Here is a 23,656-nt window from a genome sequence, read left to right on the forward strand (position 1 = left end):
TTGCTTCTGTCCTCCTACTACCTCGATATCGAACCCAAACCAAACCCACTCCTGACTCAGTGACCCCACAGGACAGAGTCCAACTCCCCCTTGGGGGGGGATGTCTTTACAGGAGCAGACAGCCTCATCTTTCTCCCGAGGAAGGGCTGGTGGGTTTGAACGGCTAACCTGGTGGTGAGCAGCCCAACGTGCACCCATGATGCCACCAGGGCTCCTTCGAGTCTTTGCGCACTGCTGCCCGCCCCCCATGCGCACATTTATCATCGAGGCCGAGCGCCCCAACCGAAAGGGAAAACCATTCAAAAAAGAAAAAGGGACAACTTTCCTAACACACAAGGCAGGGGCCAGCCAGAGAACAGCGTGCTTAGCAAACGCGGTCAACCTTACAATGATCACCATTGTTATGAGGGAAAGCCAAGAAGACATGTGCTCTGTGCACCAATAGGCAAGACTGATGACGGTGAGGAATGCACGTGGCGGTCAAGATGTCGCACCTATCCCCCAAACTAAGCCCTCCCACCCCAGCAACCCGCCTCCCCCCCGCCGAGTCGTCTTTGATGTGGACATCGGAGGGGAGCAAGTTGGTCGATTGTCTTAGAGTTGTTTGCAGGTATTGTCCCTAAAACTGCAGAACATTCTCGTGCATTATGTGCTGGAGAAAAAGGCATTGGACCCACAACTGGGAAACCGCTCCATTTGAACGGGTGTCCTTTCCAGGGACTTAGTAAGAAATTCATGATTCAGGGTGGGGACTTCTCCAGTCAGAATGGGACAGGTGGAGAAAGTATTTATGGGGAAAGATTTGAAGATGAAAATTTCCATTCCAAGCATGCTCAGGAAGGCTTACGGAGCATGGGACATGCAGGACCCAATACAAACGGTGATCAGTTCTTTGTCACAACAGGTCCAGCTCCTCATTTGGATGTAAACATGTGGTGTTTGGCTAAGTTATTAAAGGAATGGGTATGGCAAAGATGCTGGAAAATATAGAAGTGAAAGTGACAAACCTGCCAAATTGTGCGTTATTGCAGAATATGGAGAACGGAAAGAAGGGGATGACTGGGGAATATTCCCCGAAGATGGCTCTGGTGACAGTCATCCAGATTTCCCTGAGGATGCTGAGGTAAACTTAAAAGACGTAGATAAAATTTTATTGATAACAGAGGACATAGAAAACATTGGAAATACTTTTTTTAAATCCCAGAACTGGGAGATGGCCCTAAAGAAGCACGCCAAAGTTGTAAGGTGTGTAGAAGGTTCAAAGGCTGTTATTGAGAAAGCTGATAGATCCGCGCTACACCCTATAGCTTTCAGCTGTGTGCTGAATATTGGAGCTTGTGAACTAAAGACGTCCAGTTGGCAGGGAGCAGTTAATAGTTGCTTGGAGGCCCTTGAACGAGATCCAGCAAATCCTGCGGCACTGCACCGCAGAGCTCAAGGGTGGCAAGGATTAAGAGGATACGATCAAGCACTGGCTGATCTCAAGAAAGCTCAGGAGATAGCACGTGAAGATGAAGTGCTCCAGGCAGAATTGCTGAAAGTCAGGCAAAAGATAAGGGCCCCGAAAGGTAAGGAGACGGCAGCCTATGCCAAAATGTTTGCTTCAGAAAAAATGGAATTTCGCTTAAAAAAGGGAGGGAGGGGTCTGAGAGTAAAATTGAACTGGATGTGGGATCTTTTGCGACGAATGAGTTCATTTCAAAGAACAAAAGCAGACAAGGTGCTCGAGCAGATAGGTCACGGAAGCAGAGGGATGGCGACTCTTAAAAACAAGGCTCTGCATATAACCGCCTTCCTGGGGGATGGGCAGCAGAGAAGTGGGTGAAGGGCCATGTCAGACGGTGTAAGACATGACAAAATAACAATAATTTATAAATCAAGCTTTCATGGGGGACGGGGGAGCATGGAGGGAAGGGGGAAAACGAGGAGCTGATAGCAAGAGCTCAAGCAGAAAGCAAATGTTTTGAGAATGATGAGGGAAACAAATGTATAAAAGTGGATGGATGTATGGATTGTGATAAGAGTTGTACGAGCCCCCAATAGAAGGATTGAAGAAAAAAAAAAGACTCCAAAGGAAAGGCTGGACATCTGGATGCCCTGCTGGGGTCGCTGTCACATAACGTCAAGGTTGGTGGTTCAAACCCACCAAGCTCCTCCTTGGGAGAAAGTGGAGGCTGTTGCTCCCGTAAAGATTTACGGCCTCAGAAACCCTATGTAGGCTCCTCCCGAGTCAAAGTCGATGCAAAGGTAGGGGGTTGGGTGGGAAATGGCATGAAGAACTGGTTGGACAAGGGCAGCAGGAGACTGGACAGCGGCCAAGGTTGCAATCAAAGAGGCTGAAGCTAGGCCATCATTTATGGAGTGATCATGTACTGGTCCAGGTGTCGGACCAGGGGCCCTGGGGCTGCAGTGGTTACAGGTTGGGCTGCTAACTGCAAAGCCGGCAGTTTAAAACCACCAGCCTCTTTGAGGGAGAAGACGAGGTTTTCTACTCCCATTAAGAGGTACAGCCTCAGAAACCCACAGGGGCAGTTCTACCCTGCCCTACAGGGTCACTATGGGTCTGCGTGGATTCAATGGCCGGGAAGCAGTTTGATAAGCTGGACAAGGAGCCCTGGAGGCACAATCATTAAGCTTCCAGCTGCTCATGGGATGGTCAGTGGTTCGAACCCACCCAGGTGCTCCATGGGAGAAAGAGGTGGCTGGCTATCTGCTCCCATAAAGGTAGCTGCTGGGAAGCTTGACAGGGCAAGTCGATGCACCTGGTCCCAGTGAGTTGCAATCCACTCGCGGGCAGCAGCTGTGAACCAGGCATGAATGAACGAGAGAGCTCAGTCAGTCTCTGTCCTCCAAGAGTTGACTGGCTTTAGTGTCAAGCAGAGAATCCAGAATAGGTTGGTCCATCTCTCAAATCTGTCTGTCCTCCCAGCTTCTCAGTCCACAACAGTGGTAGAATTCCTTAAGTAATGCTCATCCTCTCCCATCCCAGTGCCTTACCTTTTAATCGTGCCTCACCCCTGTGGACTCGCTGTGCTGCGGCCAGCGAACGCGGTCTCACAGACACACAGGGCTCTCACTCATCTTTAAGGGCTACAGATGGGCATGGGGGCAAAGTCCGCACCTCAGGCCTCTCTCTGCCAGTATGGACCCAGGCTTCACCACGCCCTGTCCACAGTACTCCGGACAGACATCCCAACCTCTGACCCAGCAGTGTAAGGGGACCGAGTCTGCAGAAATAAGGCATCGTTCAAGCGTGACCACGGAAGGCATTGCGTGTGGCATCCTGCCAGCCGTCTCTCTGCTGGGTGTGCCCCCCAAAGCGGGAGGTCTCCCCAAGGCAGGTGATCTGGGGAGAGGGAGACAGCAGGAGGGGAGGAGCGTGTGAAAGATGCTGGGAGAAAGAGAAGCTGGGAGGGGCTTCCTTGTCCCTTACCTGACATTGTCCTGCGGAAGGGTGAGATCGACTACGCTGGCCAGCAGAATGGCTTCTCATGTTGTTCACGGGTGAGAGGCTTGTCAGACGGGCACTGCTTTGGAAGGATGCATGAGAGTTTGTTCATCCATTCCTCTACAGATGGGGTCTGGGGTGGTTTCCATCTTCTGTGCTTTCATGGAAATTGCTGCGATGAACATGTTGCCGTCAGGTGCCATCGGGTCCTCTCCAATCCACCGTGACCCTGGGCACAGCAGAAGGAACCACCGCCCGGGCCCGGGCCCTCCTCACACTCGCTCCTGTCCCAAGCCCATCGTGGCAGCCACGGCGCCGGCCCATCTTGTTGAGGGGCCTCCTCTTTTTGGCTGCCCCCCCACTTTACTAAGAAGGGTGTCCTTCCCCAGGGACTGGTCTTTCCTGACCACATGCCCAAAGTATGCCAGACAAAAGTCTCGCCATGTTTGCCTCCAAGGAGCACGCTGACTGACTTTAAATGTTCTTCACAGCAGCACCATTCAAAGGCCGAGTCGATTCTTCTTCAGTCGGCCACATGCAATGTCCGATGCTCACACGTTTTGGATCAGGCACACCGTAGACCACAGCGTGCATGGGTGTGCATGTATTTGTTCATACTTTGTGTGTGTTTTGTTGGGGTACGTACGGAGGGGAGAGCGTGCAGGACCAGATGGTGTTTGTGTTTGCTTAAGGAACTGCAATCCTGTTTCCCATAGGGCCGCACCAGGTTAGTACGTTTTGTCTGTGTATTCCTAGACCTTTTCTGGGCGTACATAAATGTGATTTTTTTCCCTTTACAAAGCTAATAATGGTGCTTTTATGGCCAGTTAAAGTTAATGTGTTACCATGCCCTGGTATGAGTGTTTACTGAAGACTTAAAAGTCCAGTCTTCTTGATCGTCATTTCAGTGGGGGCCCGGTACTGTCACTTCTTTCCAAGTTCGCTATTTCCTGTCCCTCACCCCACAAAATGCTGTGGGTAACAGTCTGCTAGTCAACCTCATCGGGTGACTTCCAAGGAAACGAATAAACCTCCTCACATCAAGAAAGAGCAAGATCACAAATACTTAGTAAGCACTAACCTAATGGCAGTGAAGAAAAGGGCAAGAAGAAAACCGGCAAACAAAACAACCCACAAACCAAACGCTGTCCTCCCCCCTGTTACGTCTAAGCCCACTGTTGCAGTCGCCATGCTAATCCATCTCTTTGAGGGTCTTCCTCTGTTCTGGACGCCCTCTGCTGTACCAAGCATGACGTCCTTCTCCAAGCACCCACCTATCCAAGTGAGGGACACGTCTGAAGAATGTGAGTCTCGCCGCCTTTGCTCTAAGGAGCAGCCTGACTGCATTTCTTCCAAGACAGAGGCATTTATTCTTCTGCAAGCACAGAGTCCTTCCATTGTCTGCATCACCAGCATGAGCCAAACGCAGCCGTTCCCCTCCAGTCTTTGTGGTTCTGTTCTTGTTCTTGTTGCTGTGTTTGTTTGCCTTTTACTCTGTGGCGAATTAGCTGGGGCTTGACGGGTCAGGTCATCGATTTTGCATTCAACATGTTCAACAAATTGTCAAAGCTTCCAATAACTTGCTCTGACCTCTACCCCACTTTCAACCCACCTCCCCCTTGTGTGTGGTATCTTACCTTCCCCTGGACCGTGTTCAACACCTATCTACGTTCTGTGAGAACCTTCTGGGTCACCACCACTGCAGACATGAAAATAAGGGTGTAGCTCCAATTGAAATGGGAGATCCCGGCTTTCCCGAGCATGGACTGTATGCTGGGCATAGGTCCATGAACGCTACGGAGTGTGTCCTGGTTCCAGAGTGCTGACATCACACTAATACCACAAGGGGGTGATTGTACAGAACAGGCATTTATTTTCTCACAGATTAGGAAGCTAGATGTCTGAATGCGGGGCATTGGCATTGTGCCTGTTGGCTGTTGGGGAAGATCCTTGTCCCTTTCAACTTTGGTCGCCCACTGATTCCTTGGCCATCCCCCCAACAAGGAGTCTCTGCTCCCCTGAGATTGCTGGTTCCTGTGTTTAAGCGGCTCTTTCTACAGCTCTGAGGGAATTTGCTCAGGAACACACCCAATGCTAGGTGGGGTTCTCTAGAGAAGAAAAACCAGCGATGTGGTGTGGATAGAAAGAGTGACATTAACAAAGGACTTACACAGTTGTTAAAAGTAGGGAAGTCCCGTCAGGTTCAAGTCAGGCTTCTCCTGATTCGTGGAAGTCAATGAACAGGAAGTGGGATGATGAAGCAGAGACAGCAGTGGGCACAGGCTGGTGGATGCAGAGGTCTGAAGTCAGCTGAATGAATCCACCAGTGTAGGCAGTCCACTGATGGCTCCTGGGATCAGCAGGTAACACAACAGGACATCAAGGAACCAAACCAGGAGGATGAAGCAGAGACATCAGGGAGCACAGGCTGGTGGATGCAGAAATCTGAAGTAATCCTAATGAATCCCCCATGGTCGGCAGTCCACTGACAGCTCCTGGGATCAGCAGGCAACACAACAGGACATGAAGGAACAGGACGCAGGTCCAGCTCCAGCAGGAGGCAAGGACCTAAGAGGAGTCAACCCTTCTCGATCTCTTTCTCTGAGACAAAAAGTCTTGTGATGCCAAGGAAATGTCATCAGGCTGTGAGGTAATTGATAGGCTGATCTCCTCTCCTATGCTTACCTGGGAGCCCCTTCCCCGGAGCCAGCCCCAGGCCTGGGGAAGTGGTCTTCCGTGAGCCACTGCTGCCTGAGGACTCAAGCCCTTGGTCTTGTCCTGGCGTCTGGGGGATGCTGAGAAAAAGTCCTGGTCAACACAGCTCACAGTTCCTTTCACAAGAGCCCTTGCTGCAGGAGGGTGAGGAGTTCCTCACATACACAGATCCGGTCCAGTCGTCCAGCCCCTGGGACCACTTCACTTACTGGGGCTTCCTGAGCACATGGGGGACAGTGGGCCCCAGAAACCCTTCCAAGCACAGTGTAGGGTCATACCACCAACTCACTGCCATCAAGCCTGTCCTGACGCATAGAGCCTAGGGGACAGGGCAGAACTGCCCCTGTGGGTTTCCGGGGCTGTTGCTCTCTGCGGGAGCAGACGGCCACACGTTTCCTCCAGGTGTGGCTAGCGCCTTCAAACAGTGGGCCTTGGCGTTAGCAGCCCAACTCGGAATCCACCACACCACCACGGCTCCTTGGATGACCTCCGGTCATGCTGACACATGGACTCACAGCGATGGTACTTCCCTCATTGTTTGGTGTCTGGAGGTTAAGAAAGAAGTGCTAATTCAAAGGCAAGTGTCTCTTTGAAATGCAGGCTCCATGAGAAGGATTGCAACATGCATTTCCCCGCCACATCTCAATCCCAGCGATGGATGCTTAAGGAACATCCTACAGGATGGCGCTTTCCGTATGTGTTAGTCCAGGTTGACCAGAGAAACAAATCCAGAGACACTCCTATGTGTCAAAGAGAGAGTTTTATATCTGAGACTAATTCTCTATTAAGGAAACATCCCGGTCCAGTCCAGATCTAGTCCCTAAGTCCAATATTAGTCCATGAATTCCTCTTCAGATTCATGCAGCACATGCAATGATGCCGAATGCAGGGAGATCACAGGCGATTGGGTGGAACAGCATGTGGGTGACGTGGCGGAGGAAGCATCTGGCTGCAATCTCTGTGGCTCCATGTAGCTTGTCAACAGGAATGTCTCCCAGAGAGTGTGTGTGTCCCGCCTCCAGGGTGGAAGACAGGAAATTCCCAGAATCCTCAGGAGTAAGACCATGCCCACACAGAGGTCTCATTGGCTATGACCTGATTGACAGGGTAGATTCCACCCCTTCACTCAAGTTCACAGCAGATTATGTAACTGCCACACCACGTCACCAGGAAACCCAATTGTCAATAAGGCTGCTCTCGTGATGAGCATTTACCTCGGCAGGTAAGCGGGAGGGTGGCGTAGTGAGTGACTCACTGGGCTGCAAACCAGAAAGCCAGCAGTTTGAAACCACCAGCTTCTCCAAAGAAGAAAGAGGAGGCTTTCTGCTCCTGGATAGAGTTTCTGTCTCAGAAACCCACAGAGGCAGTTCTACACTATCTTGTGGGGTCACTGGGAGTCGACAGTGAGGGCGTGGCTGTGGCGATGACTTCTGGCTTTTTAAAAGGACAGAGTCCTCGTGCCTTTGTGCTCCATCTCTCTCTCTCAGAACTCTCCCTACACTGCAGACGTAGGCGTTAGGCTCTCACACTGTGGAGTCCGCTCCCACTCCGAGGGACCTAATGTGGTTGCTGTCGGTGCCCTGGAGTCGGTTCACGGCAGAAGGAAACACCGCCCTGTCCTGCGTCATCCTCATAACTGTTCCTGTGCGGAGCCACAGTTGTAGCCACTGTGTCCATCCATCTCCTGTAGAGCCTCCCTCTTTCTCGCCCTCCCCCCCCCACCTTTGCCAATAGGACTTAGTCAAACCACCTCAGGGGCTGCAGGGGCTGTCAGTCATGCCAAAAGCAGACCAGATACAAGCCTAGACCAGATCCAAATAGCAAACTTGGACACCACCCAGACGGCCCCCTTATCTCCAAAGAAAACCACCCAGGAAAGACAGCTGTCAACCAAAGACATGCTATGGACATGATCACTTCTCCCCATTCATTGCTTGATGGGCTGCTGACCACAAGGGCAGCGGTTCAAAACCACTAGCCACTCTGTGAGAGAAAGCAGAGGCCTTCTACTCCCACAAAGAGCTCCAGGCTCAGAAACCCTCTTCTACCCTGTCCTGTGGAGTCGCTGTGAGTCAGCATCGGCTTGCTGGTGGTGAGGTTTTGGTTCTTGGCAGGCGCCGATGGCAGGAGGGGGAGAAAGTCTGAAGAGAAAACTGTGCCAGTGAATGAAGTCTGGGGGGAAATAAACGGGCGAGCATTTAAACTCACAATATATTTCTTTATTTTTAAAAGACAAAGTTCATTGTACTTTTAACTTCTGCCCAAGACCGACATGGACTTTTGAGGTCTTTTCTTCTCAAAAACTCACTGCCTTTGAGCCAGTTCTGACTCACAGCGACCCTGGAGGACAGAGAGGACCTGCCCCTGTGGATTTCTGAGGCTGTGAATCTGTGCAGGAGCATGCAGCCTCATCTTCCTCCCACAGAGCAATTGGTGAGTTTGAACCATTGACCTTTCACTTAACAGCCCATCATGTAACACATGGTGTCACCAGAGTTCCTTTGCTTGCACTATGCAGAGACTCACCCATACTGCCAGGGAGTTGATGCCAGCTCACAGCGACCCCGTAGGAGTGAGTAGAACGGCCCTCGTGGGTTTCTGAGGCTGCACGTCTTTGTAGGGGGTAGTGCTTTATAGGATCAGACAGCCTCGTCTTTCTCCCGAGGAGCGGCTGGTAGGTTCGAACTGCTGAGACTGTGGTTAGCAATGCAGCAGGTAGCCCACTCTGCCACCGTGTGCTCTGAGTAAGTGCAATTCCATTCCTGTGCTGTCGTTGTCAGTGGCCAGGGAGTCAGTGCCCACGGGGCAAGCAGATCACCAGGCCTTTCTTCTGAGTAACCCCTGGGGTGGGTTCGAATGACGGACCTTTCAGGCTGTCTTCCAGTGTGTAACCATTCTGTACCACCAAAAGGTGACTGTTTCCACCAAAAGGTTACTCTTTCCACTAAAAGGCTACTGCTTCCATCAAAAGGTTACTGTTTCCACCAAAAGGTTACTCTTTCCACCAAAAGGCTACTGTTTCCACCAAAAGGCTACTGCTTCCACCAAAAGGCTACTGTTTCCACCAAAAGGTTACTCTTTCCACCAAAAGGCTACTGTTTCCACCAAAAGGTTACTCTTTCCACCAAAAGGCTACTGTTTCCACCAAAAGGTTACTCTTTCCACCAAGGTTACTGTTTCCAATCTTCTCAGTGATGCCCTGGGACAAAGGCCGGCCATCAGCTTCTGAGACCAGCAGACCCACAGAGCACATTGGATCATGCCACACCAGGGATGCCCACAATCGGTGCTGACACCCCAGCAGCTGGTCCAGGAGCCAGCAGATCAACACGTCGGTTAGGAGGAAGATGACCCTCCTTTTTCACTCTGAACTGCTACACACAGGTAACGGAATTCTGTGGCCAGATGGTAATGTCGCCTCTCTCCAATGAGGGGAAGGAAGGAAGGTGATAAAGAAATGGTGCTGCTCCAAACGCAGTTTCATCAACACAGCCTCCGACACTGGGATGTGCTTTGGCTTCATTTCTTTCTCACTCTCTGTCCAGGGCGCGTTCTGTTTCACTTCCAAGGAGGAAGTGCTGCATCCACAGCATCAGTTGACACAGCGACACAGTGGCTGCAACAAGGGACTCCAACCTAAGAACTGCAGGACTCAGCAGCCCTTTGTTCTGTGTGTGGTTGGGTTGCTATGGGTAGGAGCCGGTTGGGCGGTGGCACCCAACAATAGGACCAGCAACAACAGGAAATGCTGGATCACCGCCTGACTTCTTTCTGCTCACGAGGCTGCGGCTGACCAGGTCACATGCTGGCACCAGGTCTGCATGGGATCTCTTAGCTATTTTCAAGTAGGTTGTCAGGCCTGTCTTTTTAGCATGCGTTGATATGAACACTGGTTCAGCACCTTGTTGTGGTTGTTGTGTGCGATCCCGTAGGTTTCCTAGGCTGCCACCCCTACAGAACACTGGGAAAGAACCGGTGCCTTTGAAGGATGGTGCTGGAGAAGAACACAGAAAGTGCCGTGGGCCACCAGAACAAGTACAGCCAGACCGCTCCTTAGGAGTACATGAGACGTTGTTACCCAAGCAGTTGGATGACTTTGCATAGTCAATAAAACAGAAGTCAACATCCTCCTGGTTTCTCTGCTTTCAGCCAAGACCCATCTGGCATCAGCAGCGATGCCCCTCCTCCATGTTCTCTCCTGAGTCCGGCCTGACTTCTGGCAGCTCCCTGCGGATGGGCTATGCAACCGTGCGTTTTAAACCCTCTTCGGCCACGTGCTACGTGTGTGTGATCGCAATGATGTGATTCGACAGCTTCCACTTCCTGTCGGGTCACCTTTCATTTGGAATGTGATCTCTTCCGGTTGGTTGTCCAAGAAGCCGTCTTCCAGATTTCCTGACACAGATGAGTGAGGTCTCAGTGTTGTGTCCACTTGCTGACATGTCTCGGCGGGCGGTCCTTCCATTCGTGGAGCTTTCTTTCCCACGCAGGCCATCTGTGGGGGCTGGATTTCTCTCATCCGTATCATTGGCCTTCACCTGACTGGACCCGGGTGAACTCTTTTTGGGACAATGACTCTGTGTATCCCTTCCGTCTTATTTTGATACTTTCTGTATGACTTAGTGTTTTTCCCATCGAGCCACTCGATAGTTCAACTTGAAGACAGTGTTCTTTCATTCCCCCTGCCCCACTTCAACTTGAGCCATGCAAAGCATGCTCTTCTCTTTTTAATTTCTTATTTACTTAAGGTCTTTGCACCTTTCATTGGACTGCATGGGTCATAACAATTTATGGTTGTCTTAGGCCAGGCTGACTAGAGAAACAAATTCATAGACACTCAAATGGGAATAAGAAAGAGCGTTATATAAGAGAGCAATTTCATATTGAGAAAATATCCCAGCCCAGGCCAGATAAAGTCCATAAGTCCGATATTAGCCCATATGTCCGATACTAGTCCATAGATTCCTCGTTAGACTCACGCAGCACATGCAATGATTGCAGAATACAGGAAGATCATAGGCCAGTGGGCAGAAGGTCTTGTGGATCCAGTGGCAGTGGAAGCATCTCAATGCTGGCACCGTTCTCCATGCATCTTCTCCAGCTTTCTAAGTGTTTCAACAGCAGGAAAGGGAAGGCAGAGAGTGTGTGTGTGTCCCACCTCCAGGGAGGAAGTCAGGAGTTCCCAGAATCCTTAGAAGGCCACGCCCACACAGAGACCTCATTGGCTATGACCTGATTGTCAGGCTAGACTCCACCCCTTTGTTCAAGTTGACAGGAGATTATGTAAATGCCACAATGGTTAACATAGACAAAAATGAAAATTCCAGAACACTTAATTCTGCTTATGTGGAACCTGTTTATAGACCAAGAGAGAGTTGTTTGAACTCAACGTGAGGCTGCTGCATGGTTTAAAATCAGAATTGTGTCCACACCATCTCCCCCTTACACCAGGATATTTTACTTTGTCTTCTCAAGCTGCCCTTTGAAATTTCCTGTCCTCTTTTACGTCACCGTTCCTACCTTTCATTTCAGCCTCCGTGCGTATCCGGTGTCTCTTCTGACCCTCACTTTGGTCTTTCCTACCGTTTTAACGACCGTCTGCTTTCTTTGTTTATGAACATTCTGGACATCCTTCCTCCGCTCCTCTGGCCATCGTGCTCAGTGAGTCAGTTCTGTCCTTGACGTTTGGGCGGGATGACTCAAGGTAAGTGCTTTCCTTCCGGTCAAGTTGCTTTCCTTTTCTTCACCTTGAACTTGAACTTGTGTGCCAGCAACTGATGAATGGTTTCAAAGTGAGTCAACGGCCCTGTTCTGACAGCTGGAGTTCATTTGATTCCTGCGTATTCATCCCATCCTGCAAGGCCCACGCGCAGAGTTCCCATTCATGTTGTTGAAAAGCAGTCTTTGCCATGACTAAGTCCTCAGTATTGCAGAATTCTATCATGTGATCTCCAGCACTGTTTCTGTCACCAACACCCTATTTTCCAGCTACGGAGCCTTCCCCTCTGTGTCCGCATTTCCGTCAGCGGTCGTGAGCAATGCATCTCAATCGCATGTTTGTCCAGTTTCAGACCGCAGACGTTGGTGAAAATGCTCTGTGCCTTCAGCCTCGGCAAGAGTTGTTGTCAGGTAAGACTTGCATAATCCTCACATCAGGTGGTCTTCCTTGTGGGCGTTTGCATCGTCCCATCACGGGCAGCCCTGTACTTCAGCCAGGATGACTGTAGCACCGTCCCCCTTCGATCCTTTATTCCCAGGACAGCAGATCTTCCATTCGTCTGGTTTTAAATGGCCAATACCAGTTCATTTCAGTTCATCAATGCCTACGATATTGATCCTAGGAGCTCCATTCCAGTTTTGGTGACTTCCAGTTTTCCTAGATTCATACTGTGTATTCCAATTCCTACCAGATGTTGGCACTTCTCATCTTGTGTCCCGCCCCATCAGCACGTGAAGCTCCCCAAACATCGATGTCATTTAGGTCGACTCTACTTGGAAGTCTGGAGGAGACCGATTTTCCCCGTCCGGTGTGGAGTGCCTTCCAACCTGAGGGACCGTCACTGTCCAGCACCCCGTCCAGGCCCCCCTGTCCCTCATCCAGTGTCCAGGGAGTGGCCACTTCCTTCAGAACTCCCTTGTCTGTGTTAGTCCGGAAGCTCAGCAGACATCTGTCTACCGTGGGTGACCTGACCCTGCTGGTGTTTGCAAGACTGGTGACATAGTTTCCAGCATCGCAGCCCCCCTCGGGCCACGGACAAGTCATTGTCATCAGCTTCAATTAATTCTACAAGTTGTTATTCTCCCTGAGAGCCCCCGTCTCACATGGCATGTAGGAGTTTGCAGGCCTGGGGCGCCTTTCTCAGACACAGTCTCCGGATCCTAGTCTAGCTGTAAGGAAAACAATTCCACGGTGGGTGGTCTCCAGCAAGTCATCTGTTTCCTCGAAGCCCTGAAGCCCAAGCACCCAGATCGGGGTCGTTCGTGGCCACGTGGGCTCCTCTGTGGTTGCCTTTCTGCTTTGTGGTCAACGTCAAAATCCTTGGTGTCCTACCGCTGATCTCAGACATGTCCGAACCTGGTGGTGCCCTGGGCTAAGCACAGGACTACTCACCGAGAGGTTGTTGGTTCAAACCTACTCACCGCTCCCTGGAAGAATGATGAGACTGTCTGCTCCCATAAAGACTGACAGCCTGGGAAACCCCAGGGAGCTGATATTGACTCCAAGGTGGTGGGTTTGGTTTGGGGGACTTTGCCTCTTGTGTGAACGTCTCTATGTCTGTTTTCTTCCTGATAAGGCCCCTCCTTTCAGAAGGGAATGCGTTCAGGACTCGCCCTACTCTGCTGAAGGAGCTTTAGTGACACAATGGTTAGAGCACCCTGCTGCATACCAGAAGGTTGGCACTTGGAACACTATGGCTCCCCACGAACAAAGACCTGGTGATCTGCACCTGTGCAGGAGCCCTGGTGACGTAGTTAAGCATTGGACTCCTAACTGCAAGGTCAGCAGTTTGAAACCACCAGCTGCTCCAAGGGAGAAAGAGCAGGCTTTGTACTCCTGAAAAGAATCACAGTCTCAGAGACCCTCAGGGGCAGTTCTACCCTGTCTGGGAGGGTCGCCAATTAAAACACTTTTTCTATGTGAATGGCGAAGCCAGTGCCCAAGAAGGCTGCAGGTGATCTCCAGGCATGGCCAATTGATCAGGGTATGGGCTGGGACAAGGGCCTTGTTAGATGCTGGACAACGATCATTTAGGAAGTCAGCCCTCAGAGTTACAGGGCTTGGAACATGCCCGCCCATCACAATGTCTCCCATGACATCACACCAGCCTGATGCCCCTCTTGACGTTAGATTTGCAATTGTTTGGAAACAGTGTTGGTCCAGTTTGTTCCTAAAGATGCATTGATCTGTGGACGTGCAATAGAAACACCTGCCAGGGGACAGGACCACTGAGCAGAGTTGCTATGGGCTGGAGCTCTCGTCTGCGACACCTACAATGTGCAACAAAACAAAATGTAAGAAGGTCAAGTCAGGAGCCCTGGTGGTGCCATCGGTTAAGCGTTGGGCTGCTAACAGAAAGACTGTCAGTTCAAACCCTGGCAGAGGAAAGACGAGGCTGGCTGCTGCTCTCCAGGTTTGCCGCTCAGAAGCCTGACACAGGGCACTGTGAGTTGGGGTCCACTAGATGGCAGTGGATTCTGACTCACAAGGACCCTGTAGGCCAGAACTGCCTCTGGGATTTTCTGAGACAGCCGCTCCATATGGGAGCAGACAGCCTCATCTTTCTCCTGCAGAATGGCTGGGGGTTTGAACTACTGATCTTGCAGATAGAAGCCCAATGCCTAACCCACAGAGTCACCAAGGCCATTGACCGTTGTTTCATTAAAAGAAAATAAATTTTAATGCCCCCCCACCAAAAAAACAAAACAAAACAGACTCACTGTCATTGAGTTGATTCTGACTCCCAGCCACTCTATAGGACAGGGTAGAATGGTTCCTACATGTTCTCTAGACCTGATGGTGTAGTGGTTATAGGTTGGGCTACAATCACATGATCGGCAGTTCAAAACCATAGCAGCTCCGAGGGAGAAAGATTGGACTTTCTATTCACATAAGCAGCTACTGTCTCAAAACCCCTCAGAGATTGCTTTGAGTCAGTATTGACTCCATGGCAGGAAGTGAGAGGGAGAACTCTTTACCTGAGTGGAAAGCTTCATCTTTCTCCCAAAGAGTGGCTGGTGGTTTCGAACTGCTGACCTGGTTAGCAGCCCAACGCATAACCAATACACCGCCAGGATTCCTCACCAGGCCTCTAAAGGACTCTGTGTGTGGTGTGTGTGTGTGTGTGTGTGTGTGTGTGTGTGTGTGTGTGTGTTAACAAGAACTCACATTTACATTTCCATCTGCACCGAATTCTCATCTTGGATGGGAGAGCAGAGTACCCTCCCCCTGGGAGATGACCGGGAGTCTGTGGAACCTGGTCTGCAGCACTGGGAGACAACCTTGCTGACTTCCCATGGGCCCTGCTGCCCTCTGCTGGCCAGGCGAGGCCTCTGCTCTGCCTCAACTCAGAGGACAAGGCCCTCAATTCAGACTTGCCATCAGTTTGCCTCCTTCTGGGCTTTGGAAGGTGGTTGCAAGTCTAGTAGCAAATCCAGAACGAAGTGCGTTGAACTTCAGAAGTTTGTGCCCCCAATCACACAGCTCCGTCTTCAGTGTTAGAAAGAAGAACTGAAACATGACATTTGAACAGCTGGTGATACTGTCTTTAAAATATTTTTAATTTAAGTAATTCATGTTCATTGTTGTTGTTGAGAATACACGTGGGGGCACCCCCTCAAACTGGAAATGTGCTGGGCGGAGTGGAGATTTCATAGCATGCATTCCCCCCCCTAGGCACGCATCGAGCAACCCGCTCTGAGTTAGTGCACCCAGTGGTGTCACCTGGGGAGATTTTCTCTGGTCACAGTGAATTTTTTTGTAAAAGCAATTTCGCTTGAACCTTGTTTTTTGCGATGGCCAATTTAAGAGAACAGCATGCAGCCAGGTAGGTTTGTTTCCTGCTTGTGGGGAGTCTAGTGGGTGCCGTAGAAACGGGATGCTGTGACGTGGAACACAGCTTACAAGGACAGAACGATGGGAAAAACTCAAGTGTACAAGTGGTTTTCTTATTTCAAGGAGGTGAAATGTCAATTGATGGCACACCTCATTCTGGACATCCGCCAGCTTCCCGAATGGACGAAAATGTCGACTCTTGTAGTGCGTTTGGAGTTTGTTCCACCAGGTCAGACTGTTAATCAAACTCTCTATTTAGAGGTTTTGAGAAGATTGCTTACCCGTGCGACAACAACGACAACTACAATAACAAAAAAAGGGCCTGACTTGTGGCAGACAGGCGTCTGGTTTTGCCACCATGACGACGCACCTGCTCATGCAGCCATCTCAGTGTGCCAGTTTTTTTACAAAAAAATGGCATGTCTCTCTTGTCCCACACACCTTACTCACCTGCCCTTGCTCCGTGCGACTTCTTTATGTTTCCAAGAATGAAGAGGGACGTGAAAGGACAGCAATTTGATGATGCAGAAGAAGTGAAGAAAAAAATCCCCAAAAAACAGAGGGAGGTGCTGTCAGTTATCCAAACACGAGTTTGACAAATGTTTCCAAGAACGAAACCACAGATCTGACCAGTGTATTAAGTGGAATGGAGAGTCCTTAGAGGGCGATAAGATTGTTTTGTAAAAAGAAAACAAAATATATAGCTAACAGCACATACATCAAGTCAACAACCTCTGCGGGCACATTGAGCCATGCTGATGACCTTCGGAGGGGCCCTGCTGGCCTAGTGGTGACCGGTTAGGTTGAAGGTCAGCAGTTTACAACCACTAGCCGGTCCTCAGGAGAAAGACGGGGATTTCTACTCCTTTAAAGGGTTACAGTCTCGAGCTCACAGTGGTACTGCTACCCTGCCCTATGGGGTGGCTGTGAGCTGGAATGGACTTGTTGGCAGCGGGTTCTGCTTTCCAAGAGGCCACTCGGCAGCCCCAGAGCCGCGAGGTGCCCACCCCCAGCAGGTGGAAGGAGGGGGCCCAGATTGTGAAGTCCAGGGCTCCCCTCCGACCCCCACGCAATGCCTTTTCTACCGTGTCCCCATCGCTAGGCTCACTTACTTCTGGGGATGAGGGCAAAGCTTTCTCATTCACCTTCCCTTCCCCTTTTCCCAGGCGGCACCTGGACCCTCCCAAAGCGCCTACCTGCCCCCTCAAAAAATCCTCACGATTCTGACTCACAGACACCCGGAAGGACAGAGACGGGTAACTCAACCCCAACTCCCGGCCTACTGGCCGTGTCAGCATAAACCTCGGCTACGCCAGGCTGGTGTTCCGTGGTTTGCAGGAAGTCTATCGCCAGGCCTTCCTTTCCCGGTGCCTCTCGGTGTGTCTGAGCCTCCGATCCGCAGGTTAGTAGCGTTGCTCTGAACCTCGTCCCCGCCTTCCCTGTCCCCAACCTACGGTGAGGGTCAGCGAGAGGGGCAAGGGAGCTGGAGTGTGAGCTGACCCCACCCCTGTGTGGATGGCAGCGGCCGACACGGAGAGGCACCGCACGCCTGTCACTGTCCCATCACCCAGCACAGCCTCCTGGCCAGCCGGCTGGTCTGCCGGGGCAGTTAGCAGTGCATTCAGAGGGGGGCCCGTTGGACAGGACAAAGGCGATTGGGAGGGTTGGTTTGTGCACTGGAAACCCCTAGACACATGGGGAAGGGGGGCAGAGTGCGGTGCAGGTGGGGCTGCTACCTCCATAGCCAGCGGCTCACACCTGGGGTCGCTCCAAGAGAGAGAAAAGAGGCTGTCTGCCCTGTGCAGGGCTGCCTTAGCACCCTGTTTTCTCTCCTACGGCTGTTCCGGGCTGCTGACTCGGTTCCCACGCACAGCGACCCTCTGACCAACAGAATGAAACACCTCCCTCGGGCTTCTGTCGATACCGAAGCAGACGGCTCCTTTTGAACCAACCACCCGGCCGTTAGCAGCCCAACATCCCACCCTGCAGGGCCCCCAGGACCCTTAGCGAGCAGGGTGCTGTTGTTGTTTGGGTGCTATCGAGCCCGTTCCAGTTCATAGCCACCTTACGGTGCACAACAGAACAAAACACTGCCAGGTCCTGCCCCGTCCTCACCGTCACTCTGAGGCCGGAGCCCATTGTAGCTGCTGTTTATCTCCTTGAGAGTCTTCCTCTCTCGCCTGGCTCCGGACTTCACCAGACACGGTATACCTTCCCAAGGACTGAGCGCTCCTGGTCACATGTCCAGAGCAGGCGAGGCAGCGTCTCAGCATCCTCGCTTCTAAGGAGCTCTCTGGCTTCTCCCAAGACAGAGCTGACCCTTCTGGCAGCCTGTGGTCCTCTCAGCATCCTTCCCCAGCAGCAGCAGCATCACTCAGATGGGCCATTTCTCCTCTGGTCTTCCTTGTTCATCGTTCACTTTATGGAAACCACAAGCTCAAGTCAAAGGCCTCCTCGCTCTTTGACCCTACAGAGAGGTCTTGTGCAGCACATTGACCCAGTGCAACGCATCCTTTGATCTCTTTCCTGCTGCTTCCACGAGCATGGATTATAGATTCCAGCAAAACGGAATTCTTAACAACTTCATTCTTTCCTCTGCTCACGAGATGTTGTCTGTTGGTCTAGTTGTAAGGATTTTGGTTTTCTTTACACTGAGCTACAATCCATCCTGAGGTGTATTCTTTAATCTCCATCAGCAAGTGCTTCAAATCCTACCGACTTTCAGCCAGCAAGCTTGTGTCACCCGCACATTGCAAGTTGTTAACGAGCCTTCCTCCAGTCCGGATGCGGCTGGATTGGAGGAATCCAGCTTCTCTGTCCATAGGATCCTTCAGTATTACCACTCGAGGCTTGGGTTATTTTCTTCAGTTCGGTCAGCTTGAGAAGCGCTGAGCATGCTCTCCATTGTTGGTTTTCTAACTGCAGCCTTTGCAGATTTCATGACAACATTTCATGTTGTCCTCTTGAGCTGCCCTTTGGCATTCTCTGCTCAGCATTTGCTTTAACTGTTCCACGATCAAGGGTTAGTTGCAGCGTGTCTTCCGGAATCCGCTTTCATCTTTTCTTTCTTTCTTGTCTTTTTACTGGCCTCTCGCTTCTCCATGGACGACGCCCTGAGCATCATCCCAAAGCTGACACAGCCTCCGGTCATTGGTGTCCAATCTGCTCTTGAGAGGCTAGGAATAGAGATGGGGCTGACTGGAAGGGTCTGGTGAATTGAATTCTTTTTTTTCTTTTTACATTTTATTAGGGACTCATACAACTCTTATCACAATCCATACATATACATACATCAATTGTATAAAGCACATCCGTACATTCCCTGCCCCAATCATTCTCAAAGCATTTGCTCTCCACTTAAGCCCCTTGCATCAGGTTATCTTTTTTTCCCCTCTCCATCCCCTTTCCCCCCTCCCTCATGTGCCCTTGGTAATTTATACATCATTATTTTGTCATATCTTGCCCTATCCGGAGTCTCCCTTCCCCCCCTTCTCTGCTGTCCCTCTCCCAGGGAAGAGGTCACATGTGGATCCTTGTAATCAGTTCCCCCTTTCCAACCCACTCACCCTCCACTCTCCCAGCATCATCCCTCACACCCTTGGTCCTGAAGGTATCATCCACCCTGGATTCCCTGTACCTCCAGCCCTCATATGTACCAGTGTACAGCCTCTGCCCTATCCAGCCCTGCAAGGTAGAATTCGGATCATGGTAGTTGGGGGGAGGAAGCATCCAGGATCTGGGGGAAAGCTGTGTTCTTCATCGGTACTACCTCGCACCTTAATTAACCCATCTCCTCTCCTAAACCCCTCTATGAGGGGATCTCCATTGGCCGACACTTGGGCCTTGGGTCTCCACTCTGCACTTCCCCCTTCATTTAATATGGTATATATATACATATACACACATATACACATACATACACACACTTATATCTTTTTTTTTTGTATGATGCCTTATACCTGGTCCCTTGGCACCTCGTGATCGCAATGGCCGGTGTGCTTCTTCCATGTGGGCTTTTTTGCTTCTGAGCTAGATGGCCGCTTGTTCACCTTCAAGCCTTTAAGACCTCAGACACTATCTCTTTTGATAGCCGGGCACGATCAGCTTTCTTCACCACATTTGCTTATGCACCCATTTGTCTTCAGTGATCCTATCATGGAGGTGTGCAGTCAATTATATGATTTTTTGTTCTTTGATGCCTGGTAACTGATCCCTTCGGGACCACTCGATCACACAGGCTGGTGTGTTCTTCCATGTGGACTTTGTTGCTTCTGAGCTAGATGGCCGCTTGTTTATCTTCAAGCCTTTAAGACCCCAGTCACTATCTCTTTTGATAGCCGGGCACCATCAGCTTTCTTCACCACATTTACTTGTTCACCCACTTTGGCTCCAGCCGTTGTGTCGGGAGAGTGAGCATCATAGAGTTCCAATTTAATAAAAGAAGGTATTCATGCATTGAGGGAGTGTTTGAGTAGAGGCCCAAGGTCCTTCTGCCACCTTAATACTTAACCTATAAATATAGACACATAGATCTATTTCCCCATCCTCCTATATATATTTGCATGTACATGTCTTTGTCTAGACCTCCATAAATACCCTTTGACTCCTAGCTCTTTCCTCCATCTCCCTTGACTTTCCTCCTGCCCTACTACCATGCTTCGTCGCCACCTGGGCTAGAGTATACCTCTTCTCTAAGCAACCTTACCCTTGATCATTTCCCACCAGGCCTGCCACTCCCCCCTCTCTACCATTTGGGGTCCCATGTTTTTCCCTTGTCCCTGTGTTTGTTAACACCACTTCCTTACCCCCCCTACCCCCCACCCCAAGTCCCCCCGGAACTGTCGGTCCCATTGTTTTTCCTCCAGATAGTTCATCCAGCCTGTCCTATTCAGACAGACCTGTGGAAACACTAACATGCACGAAAACAAGACAGAGGAAAACAAAGCAACAGTATACAACCAGACAACAAAACAACAAAAATAAACCACTGACAAAGAACAGAACAAAACAGTTCACAAGAGAAAAGCTTGTAGTTAGTTCAGGGATCATTTGCTGGCCCTTAGGAGTGTTTTCCAGTCCAGTCTGTTGGGGCACCATGCCCTGGCCCCAAAGTCCACTTTCAGCATTCCCTGGGGACCTTGCCACTCCATTCCCTTGCTGTTCCGCTGCACTCCCCCAGTGCTTTGCCTCGGTGTGGTGGGATCAGGTCAGGTGCAATTCCCACACTGTGTCTCCAGTGCAGTCCCCTGTATCGCCCTTAGTCACTGAGGGGCATCATTTCTCATAGTGGGGCCAGCCATGTTGTTCTCTCTGTGGACTGGCTGCTCTACTCAGGAACATCATCATCATGGCCTGGTGGGCCAGGCTGTGCTCCACTCTCTCCTCCTGCCCCTTCATCTTCTCCCGTGTGCTCTGATCAGATATGTTCATCTCCCGGAGCTGCAGAGTCAATGTCGTCCTTTGGAACAAATTCTTTTCGGGGGAGGGGCAGGAATCCACTTAATTTATGGTGCTGGGGCCAGCCTCCCAGACCTCTCCACTGGTTCCCTACTCCACGCCGGGGAATTGAATTCTTGAGAAGTTGGGAAGCAAGTGGAAGTTCAGCTCGGTTAACCACAAAGTAATGGGAATGATGGAATCGGTAGGGGAAATGAATGAACATTTTAAAGGCAAAACAAAACACATTAACTAAAATGGTGAGTGTGTATATCAACTTAATGAGTTTCAACCATTTTTTTTCTAATTAAAAACATGATTACGTTTCTGTACGTGCCACCCAGCTGGGAAAAATAGTACCCAGGAATGAAGGATATGATTCTTTTCTTCCAGACAGCGTTGTTGTTGCTGCATTGTTGTTGCTGTTCGGGGCCGTCCAGTCAGCCCGGACTCACAGAAACCCAGGGCACTGCCCGGTCAGTCCTGCACCACCCTCACAGTCACACTTATGTGTGAGCCCCAGGCTGCAGCCACGGTGTCCCCCCATCTCACTCAAGGTATTCTTGTGTTCTGTTGCCCCTCTGCTTCACCAAGCATGATGCCTTTCTCCAGGGACTGGTCTCTCCTGAGAACATGTCCAAAGTCTGTGAGATGAAGTCTCGCCACCCTTGCCTTCAAGGAGCATCTTGGCTGTACTTCTTCCAAGACAGATTTGTTTGTTCTTTTTGGCAGCCCGTGTACTTTTGCATACTCTTCTCCAGCTCCACAACTCAAACACATTGATTCTTCGTCGGTCTTCCTTATGCGGTGTCCAACTTCCACATGCCTATGAGGCCACCGAGAATGCCCCACCTCAGTCCTCAAAGTTATTAATAGCCTTCCTTCCCGAGACTCCCAAGAGGACATGTACGGTGGATTTACTCTTGCTGCTTCCATGAGCACTGAGTGTGGAGAAGCGACCTGAAATGCTTGACAACGTCCATCTTTTCTCTGTTTACCGTGGGGTTCCTCTAGTTCCTATTGCAAGGATTTTGGTTTTCTTTACATTGCGTTGTAATCCATGCTGAAGGCTGCCAGCGCTGTTCTCCACCAGCAGGTGCTTCAACCCCTTTTCACTTTCGGCAAACCAGGAGGCGTTATCTGTACGTTGCAGGCAGCTTGTGAGACTTTCTCCACTCCTGGTGCAGCCATCTTCACAGCATCCAGGTCCTCTGATGATGTGCTCAGAAAACAGATCGAAAAGTGCGGTGAAAGAAGACACCCCCGATGCACACCTTTCCTAACTGAAAATCAGGCGGTCTTCCCTTGTTCCGTTTGAACGACCACCTTTTGATCCAGCAACACATTCCACGTGAGCACAATGAAGCCTTCTGGAATTCCCATTCTTCTCAAGGCTGCCCATAGTTTGCTATCATCCACAAGGTTGATTACCTTTTTATAGTCGAGAAAACACAGGCAAACATCTTTCTGTCTTAATTGCAGCCAAGATCCATCTGACATCAGAAGTGACATTCCTTGTTCCTCGTCCTCTTCTGAGTCTATCCTGAACCTCTGGTGGCACCTATCAATGGACTGCGCCAACTGTTGGGTGAGCTTCAGCAACGTGCTCCCTGCTTGTGACATCAACATTGGTCCGTGATGCCTGCATTCTGTCGGGTCGCCTTTCTTTGGAATGGGAACAGATATGAATCTCTTCTAGGCAGTTGGTCAAGAAGCTGTCTTCCGAATTACCTGGCCTAGGCGAGTTGAAACATCTGAAACCTGTTCAACATGGCATCTCATCCATTCCTGGAGCCTTGTCTTCGGCCAATGCTTTCAGTGCAGGTTGAGCTTCTTCCTTCAGCACCACTGGCTCTTGCTCATCTGCTATCCCCGGAAATGGTGGGATGCTGACTAGTTCTTTCGGTACAGTGACTCTCTGGATTATTTTGATGTTTGCTTCCTGCATCACTCAATATTTTGTGCATAGAGTTTTTATTCTTTTTTAATTATTTATTTGGGGCTCATACAAGTCGTATCACAATACATGCATACATCACTTGTGTAAAGCACACTTGTACATTCATTGCCTCATCATCCACGCAGAGTTTTTCAAGGTGGCAACTCGAGGCTTGAATTTTTTTCTTTAGTTCTGTCAGTTTAAGATACGCTGAGCATGTTTTTCCATTTTGGTCATCTAAATTAGGTCTTTGCACATTTCATCACAGTATTTGATGTTGTCTTCTTGAGCTTCCCTTTGAAATTTTCTGTTCAGCTTGTTGTTTTCATAACTTTTTCAGTTTGCCTTAGCTACTCTGATTGCCAGGTAGAATCAGTCCCTGGAGACGGACAATAAGCTTGGTCCAGTGGAGGGGCGGAGACAAAGAGGAAGGGCCTCGATGTGATGGACTGCCGCAGTGGCTGCAGCAGTGACTCAGGCACAGGGACAGTTGTGAGGACAGGACCATGCAGGGTTTCCTTCTGTTGTTTATAGGGTGGCTGTGGCTCAGAGCCAACCAGACGAC

The 23,656-nt window shown here is 50.4% G+C and overlaps 1 pseudogene; it reads left to right on the top strand.

Moving 5' to 3' along the window:
• Positions 1-485: 485 nt before the first annotated feature.
• Positions 486-23,656, top strand: part of LOC142461584 (peptidyl-prolyl cis-trans isomerase D-like) — a 30,820-nt pseudogene continuing 7,649 nt past the window's right edge.

Source organism: Tenrec ecaudatus, chromosome 11 (genome assembly GCF_050624435.1).
Source record: "Tenrec ecaudatus isolate mTenEca1 chromosome 11, mTenEca1.hap1, whole genome shotgun sequence".
NCBI classification, from domain to species: Eukaryota; Metazoa; Chordata; class Mammalia; order Afrosoricida; family Tenrecidae; genus Tenrec; species Tenrec ecaudatus.